Source organism: Anolis carolinensis, chromosome 2, assembly GCF_035594765.1.
Source record: "Anolis carolinensis isolate JA03-04 chromosome 2, rAnoCar3.1.pri, whole genome shotgun sequence".
NCBI classification, from domain to species: Eukaryota; Metazoa; Chordata; class Lepidosauria; order Squamata; family Dactyloidae; genus Anolis; species Anolis carolinensis.
The window spans coordinates 303,482,356-303,498,887 of NC_085842.1; the positions used below are offsets into that span (position 1 = coordinate 303,482,356).

Consider the following 16,532-nt stretch of genomic DNA (forward strand, 5'->3'; position numbering starts at 1 on the left):
GTCAAAGCGAAACCTGATTTGAGCAACAGCTCTTGACTCAAAATTCAATATTATAAATACTCATAAGGCTCCTAACAGCAGGCTTCTGAGGCAGATGAAAAGGAACTAAGGGTGTAGCTGGGACGTGTGCTGGGTATGCATAAAGGGAATAGGTGAAGTAACCGCCAAAATGCTTATTTTGCTGCTCTGGAAGGTTCTGAAGCACATAATGCGCAGGCACAAATAACCCATTTGTGTGAGTCACAGAGACCGCAAAGAATCTGCCCTTCCTCTGCAAGATATCGGAGTACAATAAATTTAGCAGCATATGAAAACAAATACAATATTACAAAATAAGAGGTACAAATACTATTCAATCAGCAAACAAACACAAAACCAACTAAAAATGTAAATTTTAAAATGCAAGGCTAAAAAGGAACATTTTTGGATTAAGCACCAAAAAAAAGGTGAAGCTATCGTGATTTCCTTGGGAAATTTCTTCGATTCAAAGAGGATTTCTGAAGCAGCAATCTTACAACTTACTATTATAGCCTCCCTCTTTTCAATATCACTATCTCATAAGATCCATCCTCTTTTGCTTGATGTAACATAAAATGTACAAAAGTCAAGAATATAGTTATGTAGACATCCCCAAGCATCCTTGTTCACATCCCCAGACTGCAACATGTGTAACATATCCCAACTATAATGATGCTCTACAATTTAAAATAAAGAAGAATAGAGTAATACAAATACCTATCTATAGTCTAATCATTATACAACAGAGTATCATTTAATAAGAACACAAACAACCAGAACTCTGAAGAAACCAGGAAAAACAATCAAAGAAATAAAATCTGAATAAGAAGCATGTGTTTATAATACAGTAAAATAGTAAACTAAATTTATCTGGTATCTACCAATCCCCATAGGTACAATAGACTCTCAGTTAACCAGTTATCAATTTTTTTTATTCCCCCCTACTAACTATAATTACAAAAAGTGCATCTAAGCTCAAATTACATTAAGGGTGCCATCAACTGGAAATTGAATTGAAAGTTTCTGAACTTCTCACAAAAAGAAAGTTGAGTGGGAGTGTGAAAGGAGGTGCTCAACACAACTTCAAGACATTAAACAATGATTTTACAGTATGCCTTAACCAGCCTATTTGTTTATTCATTGTGAACCAGCTCTCTAATAAACAAAAGTTCTCTGAACAATGCATAGCACATTACTCATTTTTGAGAAAAGCAAAGAATATGAGAAATGATAACAATACTGACATAATAATAATAATAATAATAATAATAATAATAAGTTTATTTATATCCCGCCTCCACCTCCCCCGAACAGGATTCAGGGCGGCTTACAGCAAAATCAAAATACAAGCAATGATAAAATATAAAACATCAAAGGACAAAAACAAAAACCAATAATAAAATATACACAATAGGTGAAAAAACATAACACAGAATTAAAACATCAAATTAAAAACAATGAGGTTGCAATAGTGGATAAGCAAGGTGCACATTATGAGTAACGAATTCGTAAATAGATAAAGTGCATTAGAATCATTTAAGGTCACATTAGGTAGGGAGGAGTCCTGAATAATATCAAGCAATCAGGAATCAGGGGAAGAGCGACCAGTGCAAAAGGTCAAGAAGCATAATAATTGTGATGGAGAAAGGTTATCTTAACCAAACGCCTGGGTGAAAAGCCAAGTTTTCAGACTCTTCTGAAATGCCATCAAGGTGGGGGCTTGCCTGATCTCCCCAGGCAGCAAATTCCATAACCAGAGGGCCACTACAGAGAAGGCCCTCTCCCTCGTCCCCACCAACCGCGCTTGTGATGCTGGCGGAAGCGAGAGAAGGGCCTCCCCTGATGACCGAAGAGACCGTACAGGTTCGTAGGGGGAGAGACGATCCCGAAGGTAGATGGGTCCCAAACCGTTCCGAGCTTTATAGGTGATCACCAGCACTTTGAATTGGGTCCGGAAAATGAGCGGTAGCCAGTGGAGCTCCTTAAACAGGAGGGTTGACTAGTAATACTAGTATTACTTAGTTGTGAATGTTTAAATTAGATCTGTAGGTCTAATACTTAATTTAAATGCTGATTATCATCTTTAAATGGTTTTGGATAAGTTTATTGGAGAAATACTGGCTTCTGTATAAACCTACCTAAGCTTAAAGATCAGACATTTAGGGCCTGATAACATCCTCACTGTCAAGATTATCACACTGGCAGCCGTGAGAACCAGGGTCTTTTCTGTGGAGGTCCTTATCATATGAACTGGCCCTATGACCTAGTTCCCTCTTGATTTAAAATGACCCTTAAAAGCTTGTGTGGTTCCAACCCATTTTTACATAAGTGGAAATAGATTTTTAATTTAAAGTTGTTTTTACTCCTGCTGTTCTTTTAGGAAATGTTTTATGCTGCTGTTTTAATTAGATGTATTCTGCATTTTATTCTTTTATAATTTTATTTTGTAAACCATCATGAAAAAGTCCCACCTCAAAAAGACTGAAAACTGTTGATCATTATACCACTTCTATGTTTAAACACTGCCTAGCACATTGTCTCTTTCTAAAAACAACAAAAGGCATTACTTTCACAATAACACTATCACAAGGTTTTTTTTTCAAACACTGCTGTATCATTCATTCCCTTCTATGCCATATCTAGCCAAAAGTTCCTTTATTGATCTAGCAGCAAACTAGTTAAGGTTTTTTACTAGAAACCAGTATTCCTATCTTTGTAATCATATTTACTCATAAACAAGTCAATGAGGTACATTTTCAGATAATTATTTTCCTACGGGTTCCCCATAGTTCATAAGGTCCCTCCTGTATCAGACTGCACAATTCTGTATTCTGTTTAACATATTAGATAACCAGATGCTCCCTAAGATGTCCACAAGCAAGATTAATGGGCAACAACCCTCTCCCACTATTATTTTGCATCAAATGGCATTCAAGAGCATTATGATCCTGTACACAGCATCAATGTATTCACAACAAAGAATTCAGTGACATCAACAAATCAAAGCATTGGGTTGCTTTGTAATACAGAAGCAAACACAATGATACAAAAGATTTGTACGATTGTAATTTTGCAATACACGGTGCTGTATCACAGTCACCCAAGGTTTTGAATGGAAACAACAAGACTACAGCAAAGAGGTACAGCCATAATGAAATGCAGGCCTACATCAAGTCCTTCTCTGTCCACTTGCATTAGAATATTGATATTAGAAGACACACCACTGTGACAAGTCCTAAATGACACTGATTATATTCTGGTACACAGGCAGCAACCTTTTACAAAAAATCAACAGAATTAGAACTATATCTGCTTAACTCAACTATTGCAACTTTTGTGAACTAGACTTCAAATCCACTTCCTTTTGAGCCTCAAGGTGCAATAGTTAAGCAATGTTTTTTCATTATTCCACAATTTGCAGACCACTGTTTTTCTTTGCATTTCCTTTGGCATGTAACTCTACAACTATTAATTTAAATCAATACCACTGCCCAAGATTCCAATATTATCCCAGTCATGAACTTACTAGGTAAGTGTGATTTACCCAGTTACAGGTTTGCTGTAAAATGTATTAAGAAAATATACATGAACAATTTTAACACACTGAAATGATACATACATTACAATACATTTTGTTAAGGAAGATGTAGTACATATGCTGTGCACATATTCAGTCACCATTATTTCTTGCCAGAACTATCAGGTAACCAAGTTAAAGACTTCTGCCCAAGACCTCTGTTTCAGCAGAAACAAATATTACTTGGCAAGATAAAAGAGTGTTTTTTTGTTGTTGTTGTTGTGTGCCTTCTAATTGTGTTCAACTTATAGCAAGCCTAAGATAACACTAGCACAAGGTTTTTTTTCCACAAAATCTGTTTGGGGGCGTGGGGGGTATAGTCTTCCTCTGAGGGTATGAGAGTATATGACTTGCCCAAAGACATGTGGTTTCCATGATCAAGTATGGATTTGGTCTCCTAGAGGACTATTCCAGCATTTAAAGTAATACATCATCCTGGCCCAATTTATCCTGGACAAATACTCTAAGTCAATACAGGGCCTTCCAAAATGAGACATATCCACCCTACACTGGGCTACTGAAATATGAGTTACGTGTGGCTGCCTTTGAAGTTGGCTTAGCAATTGCTCCCTTCCTCCCCTGAGCACTGCTGTGTGAATATGCCCTTCAAGTCACCTGTTGATCATACTGATCCAATGAATTTCATAAGGCTTATTCTTTGCCAAGGGTTACTCAGAAATGATTTTCCCAATTCCTTCCTCTCAAATATAGCCTACAGCACTTGGTATTCATTGGTGGTCTGTCCCGTTGTTGTCCCCCTGTCCCCCATATCCAGGGATTAACCATGGCTGACCTTGCATACCTTCCAAGATCAGATAGAATCCAGTACCTTTAGGGTATTTAGGCCCTCTCCACTAAGTTTCCCAAATCTCTTTCATGGTTTGGAAGGAGAGATGGGATTTATTCTATTCACAGATTCCATTTCATCATTGGAAAACACTAGTTGATCATCCTGTGAGCATTCCAAAACACAATGATATTTGATCAAAATAAAAAATAAATAAATTCTATCAGTAAATTTTCTCAAAAAAGGAGGAACAGTTTTTCAATATTATGGTACAGTAGAGTCTCACTTATGCAAGCCTCAGTTATCCAAGCTTCTGGATTATCCAAGGCATTTTTGTAGTAAATGTTTTCAATATATCGTGATATTTTGGTGATACATTCGTAAATACAGTAATTACAACAACATTACTGCGTATTGAACTACTTTTTCTGTCAAATTTGTTGTATAACATGATGTTTTGGTGCTTAATTTGTAAAATCATAACCTAATTTGCTGTTTAATAGGCTTTTCCTTAATCCCTCCTTATTATCCAAGATATTCGCTTATCCAAGCTTCTGCCGGCCCGTTTAGGTTGGATAAGTGAGACTCTACTGTAGTATGAAAAGTACATCACTTTAAAATTTACCCTGAAGCTATGGTTACAAATGACAAAGAATAATGTATAATATCAATCAAGGTTAACAACAACTGAGATCCAAAGAGCACATTTGTTTAAAAAATCAATGAGATTTCTCCACTCAACCAAACTGCTTAACAGTTTCTTCTGACTACAAAAGTCTTCCTTTTCAGTAACCCCTGATGTTGAAACAAGGACTGGGAGTAGGATCTGAAAATCCAAGTGTAAATGGCCCTCTGGAACTATATCAGAAGATGACTTTTAGTGTTATCAACATTTACTATTGTTTAGTATAACACAAAAGATACTTTCCAAACATAAGCACATGTAACACTTATTTGCATGAAATACTCAGGAGCTAGTTTTCAATGCTCAACATCAAACCTTAGTGGAATACAACAAACATCTCAACTGGAATGAAAACAGAACACGAAATATGAGTCAGTCAAACTTGCAAACTAAATCAGCAAGGTTCAACTCCTGGGTGAAACATAATTCACACTTCAATCTCCTCTATGGTGCTGGGTTTTCACACACTGCTCACAGTATAGGTCCCACCACAAAGAATCAGTTCTAGTGGCTTCACGGTGAATGGTGCTGTTTTTTATTGATCCATTTTTCAGCACTACATTTATCCAGTATCTAGCAATGCTTTTCCTTGATCCTTGACATTCAGTACAGCTGCTTCTGAGTGCAAAAGGAGCTACATTTCAATTTGCCATTCACTGCTGTCTGTCCCAAAAAGGACTTCTGCATTTTCCAGTTAGGTAGAATATTAGGACTGAATTGCTGTGTCTGATTTCTTAAGATTTCTTCTCTTTTTCCAAACATTGCTAACTCACAACTTGTTTTTACCCTGAGTATAATAAATGAAGACAACTATATTAGTCTGTTTTACTATGAAAACAGATAGTAGAAATAACCTGGTTACACATTTTAAAGCAAACTTATTCAAGCTAGCATGATCTTCACGGATCACAGTTCACTTCTTCAGCAGCACTGATGGAACATAAATGTCCAAGCAACAGTATTTAAGCAGAGTCATATAGTTGTGGCCATGGAATCAGAGTAGAACAGAATACAGAAAGATGCAAATGGTTACATTGGCCATAAATCTCGAAAGGATTGAGTAAGATAATACAGGTGTATCTGTTACTGTGACCAAGGCACTATGCTGGGGAGGTAGCCTTCCACAGTTCTACCATCTCCTCAAAGCTGTGACCAGAAGAAAACAGAAAAAGGCAGTAGACCCTTCATGCTAAAACATCCCTCTGCTGCCTGGCAATGAAAGTAAAGAAAGCAGATACCTTCAAAAATGCTGTCTCCTGGAAGATAAATTACAATATGGTGCATTGTGGGTGTTAGCCAATTGAGTTTTTTGCTCATGTATGGTGGGGACAGAGAAGGAAAACAGGAGGGTGCCTGAAGTGCCAAAAATCTTTCTGCCTTTCTTCTGCAGCAAATGGACAATAACTCTTTAAGACAAGGAAAGAGAAATTTTACACATTGCTTAAAATAAGAGCTTACTACATGGCACAATGGTCAGAGTACGTGATAAATAAATCTAGGCTCTGTGAAGAGTACATCTAGTTGCCAATGAGACCTGAAGTAGCTGAATGACTTTAGGTTAAACACCTGTTGTGTATCTTCAAGTTATTTCCACGCTTACGACGATTCTAAGGCAAACCTGTCATAAGGTTTTCTTGGCAAGATTTTGTCAGAGAAGGTTTGAAGTTGCCTTCTCCTGAGGCTGAGAGGGAGTGATTTGTCCAAGGTCCCCCTGTAGGTTTCCAAGGCTGAACTCTCAGAGTTCTAGTCCAACACTCAAACCACGACACTATGCTTGGCTCTGACAAAGTTATGTGAAGATGCAATGAGGAAGATGAAAACATAAGGATATAAAAATAATAAATCAATAAATACAGATCCAGCTCTCTTGAGGAATATGCATAACCAAGAGCAGTATATTTTTTCTAGTTCTGGTTCCGTCTGCTACTTTTAAAGGCTTTGGGGTTGTGTTGGACTCAACGCTGACGATAGAGGCCCAAATCACTGCCATAAGCAAGCAGGCCTTTTTTCATCTTCGCTAGGCAAAGAAATTGGCATCCTACCTTTCGACAGAGGCATTGGCAACGGTAATCCATGCAACAATCACCACTAGGCTAGATTATTGTAACGCCTTATATGCCAGCCTTCCGAAGACAAAACCCCAGAAGATCCGAATGGTCCAAAATGCCAGGCTGCTAGTGGGATCATCTATAAGATCCCATATTACACCGATTCTGAAACAATTGCATTGGCTACCAATAGAACATCGGATCTCTTACAAGATACTGATCCTGACATTCAGAGCTCGAAATGGCCAAGGACCATTATATCTTAGGGACTGCCTCATTCTTTTTTTTCCATCAGTGGTCACCTCAATCCTCCCAGGAAAATTTCCTATATGTACTGGGCCCTAGGGAGGTACACCTGGAAGCTACAAGGCATAGAGTCTTTTCGACCTATGCTCCAATTCTGTGGAACTCATTGCCTCCATATGTTAGAGCAATGTCGGAGTTGCGACCTTTTGCAAAAGCGCTCAAGACTTGGCTGTTTGGTTGTGCATTTAAGTAAATCAGATCTAATTTGCCAAATAGTCACTGTTGAATGTTTTTATGTTGAATGTTTTTATATTGTGGAATGATATTTTAAATTGTAAGTCGCTCGGAGCACTCTGGTGGAGAGCGACTAATTAAGAAATAAAGTGAAGTGAAGTGAAGTATACACACAACTAAAATGTTCACCCAGTGACAACTACTACTCACGTCAGCTAACCAGGCTACTCTACAACTCAAATTCTCACATATTTCACACCCAACATCGTACGATACCTCTAGCAGGTATTTATTAACCTTTTTTCCAGTATGTTGGCAAAAGCTATTCCAAAAGAATGTCTAAAAACCATACTGTCCATTTACAATAAAGTATCTGTATCTTCCTTGGCACAACTATGTTCTTAACTGGCTTCAGTATCCAAAAGAGTGAGTGATCCCTAGTTCTGCAGTACAGTATTACACTATGGAAGCTAAGTACATGTTGCATGCTGACTCCAAAGAAAGAACCAATGACTATTTAATGGAAACAGAAGTACTCCACTCCCTCAGTAATACCTTAGAAGATAGATTAACAAAGCAATCTATAAATGCTAATTCAGAAATTCAGGTGCTTCCTCCTTGACAAATGTGGATAAATGTGTGGTCTTATGCTTAATCTAGGATACATGGGAAAACTACTGTCATCTGTAATAAACAAACTTAATTAGAAAACACTTTGAACTTTCACTGTAACCCAATTCACACCAAACCAATATTCACTCAGTAACTTTCAGTTACCCAATAATCATTCAATCAGACTGAATAATATGGTTTGCAATAAACATGCAAAAAAACAAGAATGAAAACTGCCAGCTGTATGAGGCAATAAGGCAGGGGAGCTCTTTGTTTATCTCACTTTTCAAATCGTCATGCATGCTAGTTTTGAACTTTACCATGTAGTAGTAATGTCTGTAGTGATTTTCAAAGCTAACTGAATGTACACTGTTTTAGAGCAGCAGTACTGCTTAATCAAAGAACTCCACAAGACTAATAAGTTTAAATAGAAATGTATGACAAAAAGAGACAATAAAATTGTTGTTCCAGAACATCATTAATTACACCCAAGCAATATTTAGATACTGACATCCATGTTAAGCATACTTTTATTGGGATGGGGGGAAACTAGTTCAAGTTCTAAGGCACATGAAAGTTTTCCAGCCCTGTTTACAGCTACCATGTTTGAGAAGTGCCCTATAATAGAAAATGCAAATTCTGACTTGAACACACAGACGTAAGCTACATCAATTTCAACAGAACTCATTAAATGTGCATCAGACCATAATTTAAAAGTATATGGAAGACTCATTTACTTGCAGACTTAAATCCAATCTTCTCAAAGCATAAATCAGAATCCAGCTCTCTTCCAAAATTAAATACAGACCACTTCAACTGATTTTCTTCATTGCCTATGATCTTTGAGACAGACCTCAACTTAGCGTGATAAACATTAGAATTCTTCATTAAAAAGCATGCCATTATTTCTATTAAATTGCTGATCTCTAAACACAATAATCAAAAGTACACAATTTATTTATCCCATTCAAGATATTAATCTGCACAGCAATAACTGGTTTAGTCATATTTAGATAACATACAAAACATGAATGAGCATATATTTATGTGCTCATTCAGAATTTGAGGCGCAATGTCCTAGGAACCAGATATCAAAAAGGGATATTGTCCTTGACCTAGATTGATTGCATATAAGGCAAAGACTCCACACAATCTATGCTGTTAGAATATATGCCAATTTCATCAAAATAAATAGGGTGCAAGAGTGTACCGGCACACAATGGTAAATGCCACCATTTGTAACTGCAATATTAAAATGAAGGCCTATACTTATTTGTAAAGTATTTTCTTAAACATAACAAACTACATTGAATTGACATCAAAAATTCAGTACATCTGAGAATCTTTGAAGTTTTATTGCAAAACATTATTTGTGTATTTAAAATGTATCCTACCTCTGTTCTCTGTAGAAACATGTTCACTAGTCTCAAAAGCCCACAAAAAGTGTATTTTCAGGCAAAATATAAAGTTGGCATAACTAAGACCCTAACTATAACTGAATCTCTGAACCATGGTACACCCATTTATTTGAAGGAGATGAAATTTAGGAGAAACTGGCACTGAGAAAATTCAATAGACATTTGTTTGTTTGACAAAACATTATCTCTTACAGTACTTTATAAAAATATGATATTACAACAAATACAATAAAACTTAAAGTGTGCACCATTAGAGATCATTTAGGACACAAGAAAATGTTCATCCCATTTTAGCTAAGGAATATAGCCATATATATTTAACCAACAAGTGATTTAACCTTTCAGGGTATCTGAAATTTGAGGTTTTCCTTCAGCTCTTGATTATTTCTAAAGAAATAACATCAGTACTAATCATCGTATGTAAATCAAATATTAAGACATGTCATTGTGTTGCCAAAATAATGGACAAAATCACAGGTATTTCAGAAGTTTCAGAAAAAAACCTTTGTATTAAAAATGCTGAATATTTCATCCAAAATGTATCAAACAAGAACTTTTAAATGCATGAAGACTGTAAACATTTAAAAAGGGACAGGCAGGAGCATGCATACTTAAATGAAATTAGTTCAAATCAAATCTGGAACTTAAGTGAAGAACATACTGAAGGTATAGGACAAGGGCATAAGCTTCAATGCAATTTACAGAAAATCATATATTTAACTGAAGTGACAAAAGAATAGGTTCTAGAGTCACTTTCTTACAATTGTTTTCTGCACCCTCTTTTCCTTTCTGTAAATTAGACCTATGCTTCACATTCCTAGTACAGCTTTTTTTTAAAGTCAAAATTCAGTCACCACACACAGAAACAATTAGAAAGAACTCATGTCTCACTCTGTAATTTATAAAGTTCAGAAAATAAAAGCTGCTTTTTCAAACTGAAAATGGTTGCTCTCCGGAGCATACAGGCCTGAGGCCCTGTTGCAAACAGTGTCTAACAGGCCCAGGCAGCACAAAGACAGGAATGGCAGATTAGTGGGAGGGAGGGAGGCCGGGTTTGGGGCTCAGCAGGATCTTCTGGCTTTTTAAAATTCAAACCGCTGCCTGGCCAATACAAATCACAGACACAGTACTGACTACTACATGGATTTACATCATTAAAAACATGCTTTCTACGTGACAGCTATATTCACACCACCCTTTTAAAAACACAACACTACTTCCCAAGCAACAACAAAAGTTATTTTACCAAACAGGACTACTAAACAGAAGCTAGTTTAAAAAAAAAGTCAAAACACCTACAACATCAATGTGAAAGCTGAGCGCTGGGAAAGATTAATATAACTTAATCACAACCAGAAGCCTCCTTTTGGCAGTTACATAATAAGTAGGTATTAAACAGAAATAATCAAAATCACACAAATTAACTTATTCTATAGACTGTGCATATCTACTCTGAAGTGAATTCCATTGAGTTCAAATTAAACTTATTCCTAGGGAAGAGATCTACTGTATACAGATAATTTCTTACATTTAAATTTTTTTACAACTGTTTACCTGAAAACTATTATATTTCCTACCAGTTGACATTAAAATACTGCTGATGAACTTTAGACATCTGTGCTAAGAGTGATCACCCAATAACATGCACACAATATGGACACAAACAGTATCTACCTATTTGAAAGTGGTCTATCTTTACATGAAATTAAGGAAACTTAAATTGAGTTCTACAAGATTTTAAACCATTTTAACCCACTCCTCACCATGTTTCTTTATAAGGATGGGCCACCGATTTTAATGGGATTACAGGACTATGTTTAGGATTGCTGCCTTATTTACTACAATTTGCTTGGAGATTCCAGAGTAACCTTTGGCATTAAAGAAATCAACTAACTTTAAGGATCATGTGATTTTAATGTTTATATTAGGTGTTTTAATTCTATGTTTTCGTGTCTAAATGTTGTTCTTATGTTTAATGGTTTTATTGATTTTAACATAGTTATATGTCTCTTGTTTAGATATTTGATTTGGTTTACATGTATGTTAGGCATTGAATTTTGCCATTATTATGTTGTAAACCACTTTTGAGTCCCTGCAGGGGTGAGAAAAGTGGTAAATAAATACAGTACATTAATAAGGATACTATCTCTAGCTGGTGTTCCGTTGTTACAAACAATATTTTTTTCTGTGTTGTGATGATTATTTACTATGCACCTTTTCAAGTGCACAGAAAAGAAAACCCTTAAAAGGTTGCATACAGCAGGCCATGTATGCCTTGTGAGTTGGACAGGTGTTTTGTGTTCTGTCAATTCTTCAGCATGGACTGGATTTATTTATCAAGTTATCAAGACAATCTGCTGGGATTTTCACAACTTGCAATACCAATCTTTTTTTTTTGTTCCAGCCATCTACAGTTAAAATATCGTGCAATTGTGCAAAGCGAATTAATAGGCACAGTCGCTGCCAACTACACATAGTGTCACCAAGCACTTTATATTATTAGATTCACTATTGTTTTATATCTGCAGCTATTGCTGTATTTTATTGATTTTAACCAAGAGGTTTTATGAAGTGAGATATTTATGTTGGTTGTTATTGTTTTATGTTGTTTCTGCAATTTCTGTATTTTGTATGTTGCACCTTGAGTGCTTTGCAAGCCGCCCCGAGTCCCTCTGGGAGATGGTGGCGAGGTATAAAGTTTTATTATGATTATAATTACACGCACCAAGTGCGTGCGAGCGCCCGTCTCCTTCCCTTTCCCCCCTTCTTTTCTCCTGCCGGGTGTTTTTATCTGGGACTTTTTCTTTTTCTCCCGCCGACCCTGAAGTTGTAAATAGGGCCCAGGTCGGGCGCCCAGCCGCGGTTTTGACTGTATTGTTTCCTCCTCCCACTCTTTGCTCTCGGGCGCCGAGCGAGGCCTGTGACAGGGAAGAAGCCACTTCGCGGCTCTAATAATCCCCGAGCTGGAGTGGAAGCGCTGTCCGCTGGGCCTGCGCCCTCCTCCGGGCCTGGCCTTCTCCAGCAACTCCGAGGCAACCATTCACATCGAGGAGGCGGAGAGAAACGTGAAACACCCCCGGCTGCCACTCATTATTATTTCCCCCCTCCCTCGCTTTTCCCACACCGGCCGAAAAGGCTAATCCCTTGCTCTGCTTCCCGACTGGGCCGCCTCGCCTGAGAGAGGCAGAGAGGAGGCCCAACGCGCCGCCTGCCTGGAGAGAAGCAACCAAAACCAGGGGAGGGGGAGCTTTTACCTGAACGAAACGCCGTCTGAATCCAACAAGGGGGGGGAAAGGCCACCCCCTCCCTCCTCAGAGGATCCGCCGCTGGGCCGCGGAGGAGGAGGAGGAGGAGGAGGAGGGGAGATAATATAACAACAATAATCCGGGCCGGGAGGGGGGCTGGCTCCTCTTCCGCCTCCTCCTGAGTGCAGCGAACATGTAGAGAGCCGCCGAGGGGAGAGCGGCCGAAGGAAGCGAATCCCTCAAGTCGCCGTCGCCTTCCTCCTCCTCCTCTTTCTCCTCTTCTTCTTCTTGCCTCTCCTCCTCCTCCTTGCCGTCGTCCTCCCACCGAGCCTAATTCACCACCAACATCCACACGACGCCAAGGCCGGGCCCAGCCGGATCCGATAAACACCTCCTCGCGCACAGACCGAGCGACCCCGGCGGGGAGGGGGAGGAAGAGGAAGGGAGAGAGAAGAGAGGGAAGGAAGGAAGGAGGAAGGGACGGAGGGAGGGGGATCTCCTCGGCCGCGGCGCTCGCTCCTTCTCTTCCGCCGCCGTCACCGCCGCCTCGGCCTCCGCCTCTCTCTCGCTCCCCTTCCTTCCTGGCTCCCTTGCTCGCTTCCCTTCCCTTCCTGGGCGTGCTGGGGCGGGGCGGGCAGGGAGGGGGCGCCTAGGCCACGGCGAGTCGGTCCCGGGAAGGGAGGAGGGAGGAAGCGGGGGAGAGAGAGAGAGAGGGCGGAAAAATAGGAGCCTGCGTAAACGCGAGCGTCGCTCTCGCTCCCTCTCAGAACAAAATGCCGACCGGAAGTGCAGCTGGAGGAATGACTCCCTCCACCGGCGCCAAACACCAACAGCCTCCCCCTTCGGCTCCTGCCTGCTTGCCTTCTCCTTTGCCCGCTTCGTTCTCTCTTTTTCTGCCGGGAGAGGGACTTCAGTCCGCTTCGAAGGATGCGATTAGCGTCGGCAGCTTAGACTTCCAACCAAAGGATCCTCCACACTGCTTGCCACCAGACGAAGAGGAGAACATCATTGCTGTAGCCACTACAAACAACTTGTATCTATTTCAAGGCAAAACGAACTTGGGCTATTTTTTCTAGCAGAGGAGTCATAGGCAAACCTGGGCCCTCCAGGTGTTTTGGACTCCAACTCCCACAATTCCTAACAGCCGGTAGGCTGTTAGGAATTGTGGGAGTTGAAGTCCAAAACACCTGGAGGGCCCAGGTTTGCCCAAACTTTGGTCCTCCAGGTGTTTTGGACTCCAACAGCCGATAGGCTGTTAGGAATTGTGGGAGTTGAAGTCCAAAACACCTGGAGGACCCAAGTTTGCCCATGGCTGATACAGATTTAACCTAGCATTTTTTGTTGTCTATCCAAGTGGCTCTTTTATTCTTTTTTCTTTCTTTCTGCATTTCTTTTTCTTTCTTTTTTTTGTTTTTGTTTCGTATCTTACTTTCTGATGTCCCCAGGAATAGCTACATTTTCAAGATAATAAGGCCGGACGTTGTGAGGAAGAAGATCCTTCGAACTGTCCAAAAGAAATAATTTTGTTTTGTTGTCAAAAGCTTTCATGGCTGGAATCACTGGGCTGCTGTGAGTTTTCCAGAGCTGCATGACCATGTTGCAGAAGCATTCTTTCCTGACGTTTTGCCTGCAATCTATGGTATGGCAGGCATCCTCAGAGGTTAATGAGGTATGTTGGAAACTAGGGTGGGAGCATGAAGTCTTGTCTGTTTGAGGCAGGTATGAATGTTGCAATTGGCCACCTTGATTCGCATTGAATAGCCTTTCAGCTTCAAGGCCTGGCTGATTCCTGCCTGGGGGAATCCTTTGTGGGGAGGTGTTATCTGGCCCTGATTGATTCATGTCTGTAATTCTTCTGTATTTTCAATAGTGTTCTTTATTTACTGTCCTGATTTTAGAGTTTTTTTTTAAATACTGGTAGCCAGATTATGTTCCTTTTCATAGTTTTGAAAATGAACCATGAAACACCAGACCTTGAAGCTGAAAGGCTATTCAATGCTAATCAAAGTGGCCAATCGAAACATTCACACCTGCCTCAAACAAACAAGAGTTTTTTCTCCCACGCTGATACATTCCACAAATATATAAACCTCACTTGACTACTTTCCAACAAAACTCACAATCTCTGAAGATGCCTGCCATAGATGCAGGCGAAACGTAAGGAAAGAATGCTTCTGGAACATGGCCATACAGCTCAGAAAACTCACAGCAACCCATTTGTTGTTGTTGTTTCTTTAAATTGTTCCTGCATGGCAAAGGGATGGACTGGGTGGCTATTGTGGTCCCTGTCAAGTCTATTATTATTATTTGATTACCAGTAATTCTTGAAAAAATAATTGTCAAGATTCCATATAAAGGGGAGGAGGGACTCCAAGGGGAGGTGTTCTCTTAAGAAGAAATGTATCTCATTCTTTCATTAGATGAACCACTGGACAACTGTTTTTGTTGGCATCTGTTTGGATTTTTTACGTATTAAAAGCCACTTTTGTGGGTGATTTCTCAATGAAGAATATTGCTGAATTTAAAGGTGATGAAAAATGGGTCTTCACTGTGCTTCCTTGAAACCGGGCTGCCTCTTGTCTTTCTAAGTGGCTCTTGTCTTCTCTTTTTTTCCTTTTCCTTCTCTGTTTTCTATCTCACTTTCTGATGTCTTCAGGAAAACCTGGAATTCACAGGCCTGATGTTGTGAAGATAAAGAGATGCGATTTGACCAAAATAATGTTAATGAATTGTTCCTGCTTGATAGGGGGATCGATTGGATGGTCCTTGTGCTCTCTTCCAAGTCTATGATTCTAAGGAGTTGTTTTTTTAAAAAAATAATTGTCAAAATTACAGGTAAAAGGAAAAAAAACTTCCAAGGAAGATGTACGAATGTCCTTAGGAAGAAGAAATGTGTGTCTCATTCTTTCATTCCCAGAAGGACTATTAAACAACTACTTCTGTTTGCATGGAGGTTTTTTTTTTTTACATTAATTGCCACTTTCGTACTTGTAAGCGTGTTTTTATAAGGCAAGGATATCGTCGTATTTAAAGTTGATGAAAAATCTAGGTTTCTGGGCCATACACATTTTTTCCAAAATGATGTTTTGTGAAGAAGGTAACATGAAAGGGAACTCCATGAAGGTTTCTTAGCTGGCTGATTCCTGCCTGATTTCTCACAGATAGCTTAATTATGGGTAGTGATGCAGGCTTTAGAGAAGGGGACAATGACAACCTGGAAAGCTCATCCTTTTTCTCTTCAGATAAATTGTTGTACAGTGGAGCTGAACAGAAAGTTATAATTCAGGTAAGTTCGCCGAAATGCCTGCTTTGGATTCTATTAATTAAGCATTCCAAAAATATTTTGAATGGGCTGATCTTTAAATATAGTTGTTTCAGTCAGTTCTCCACAAAGTTGAGAACTCAGCCTTATGCAACTGCCTAAGAGCAGTAAGAATTACAAGACTGAAGTCGAGCACTATGGCTTTGAATTGAGGAGTCATATTTACAGAGATTGTTCTGAGTAAATTAGCAGTGTACAAGTATAATTTAATTTTGTCATGTGCCATCAAGTGCATTTCTAGGTATGACAGCCCTATACATAAGAGATTGCCCAGAGACTTAGCTAGTAACGTCATTGCTCAGGTTTTTACAGATGATGCATAATAGAGCTATATACTATA

At 39.2% G+C, this 16,532-nt stretch overlaps 1 protein-coding gene across 5 annotated transcripts in view; it reads right to left on the reverse strand.

The window, feature by feature from the left end:
- The window catches only part of nipbl (NIPBL cohesin loading factor), a 205,200-nt gene that overhangs the window by 179,052 nt on the left and 9,616 nt on the right, over positions 1-16,532 (reverse strand). For 2 of the 5 annotated variants that reach the window (XM_062972486.1, XM_008116105.3), the window contains exon 1: positions 12,880-13,625. The exons of 1 other annotated variant lie outside the window; for it this stretch is intronic. The gene's annotated coding sequence lies outside the window, so the exon portion shown is untranslated. Of the gene's footprint in view, positions 1-12,879; positions 13,627-16,532 lie in introns of those variants that run through there. 2 more of the 5 variants (XM_008116107.3, XM_008116106.3) reach the window with 2 other exon arrangements.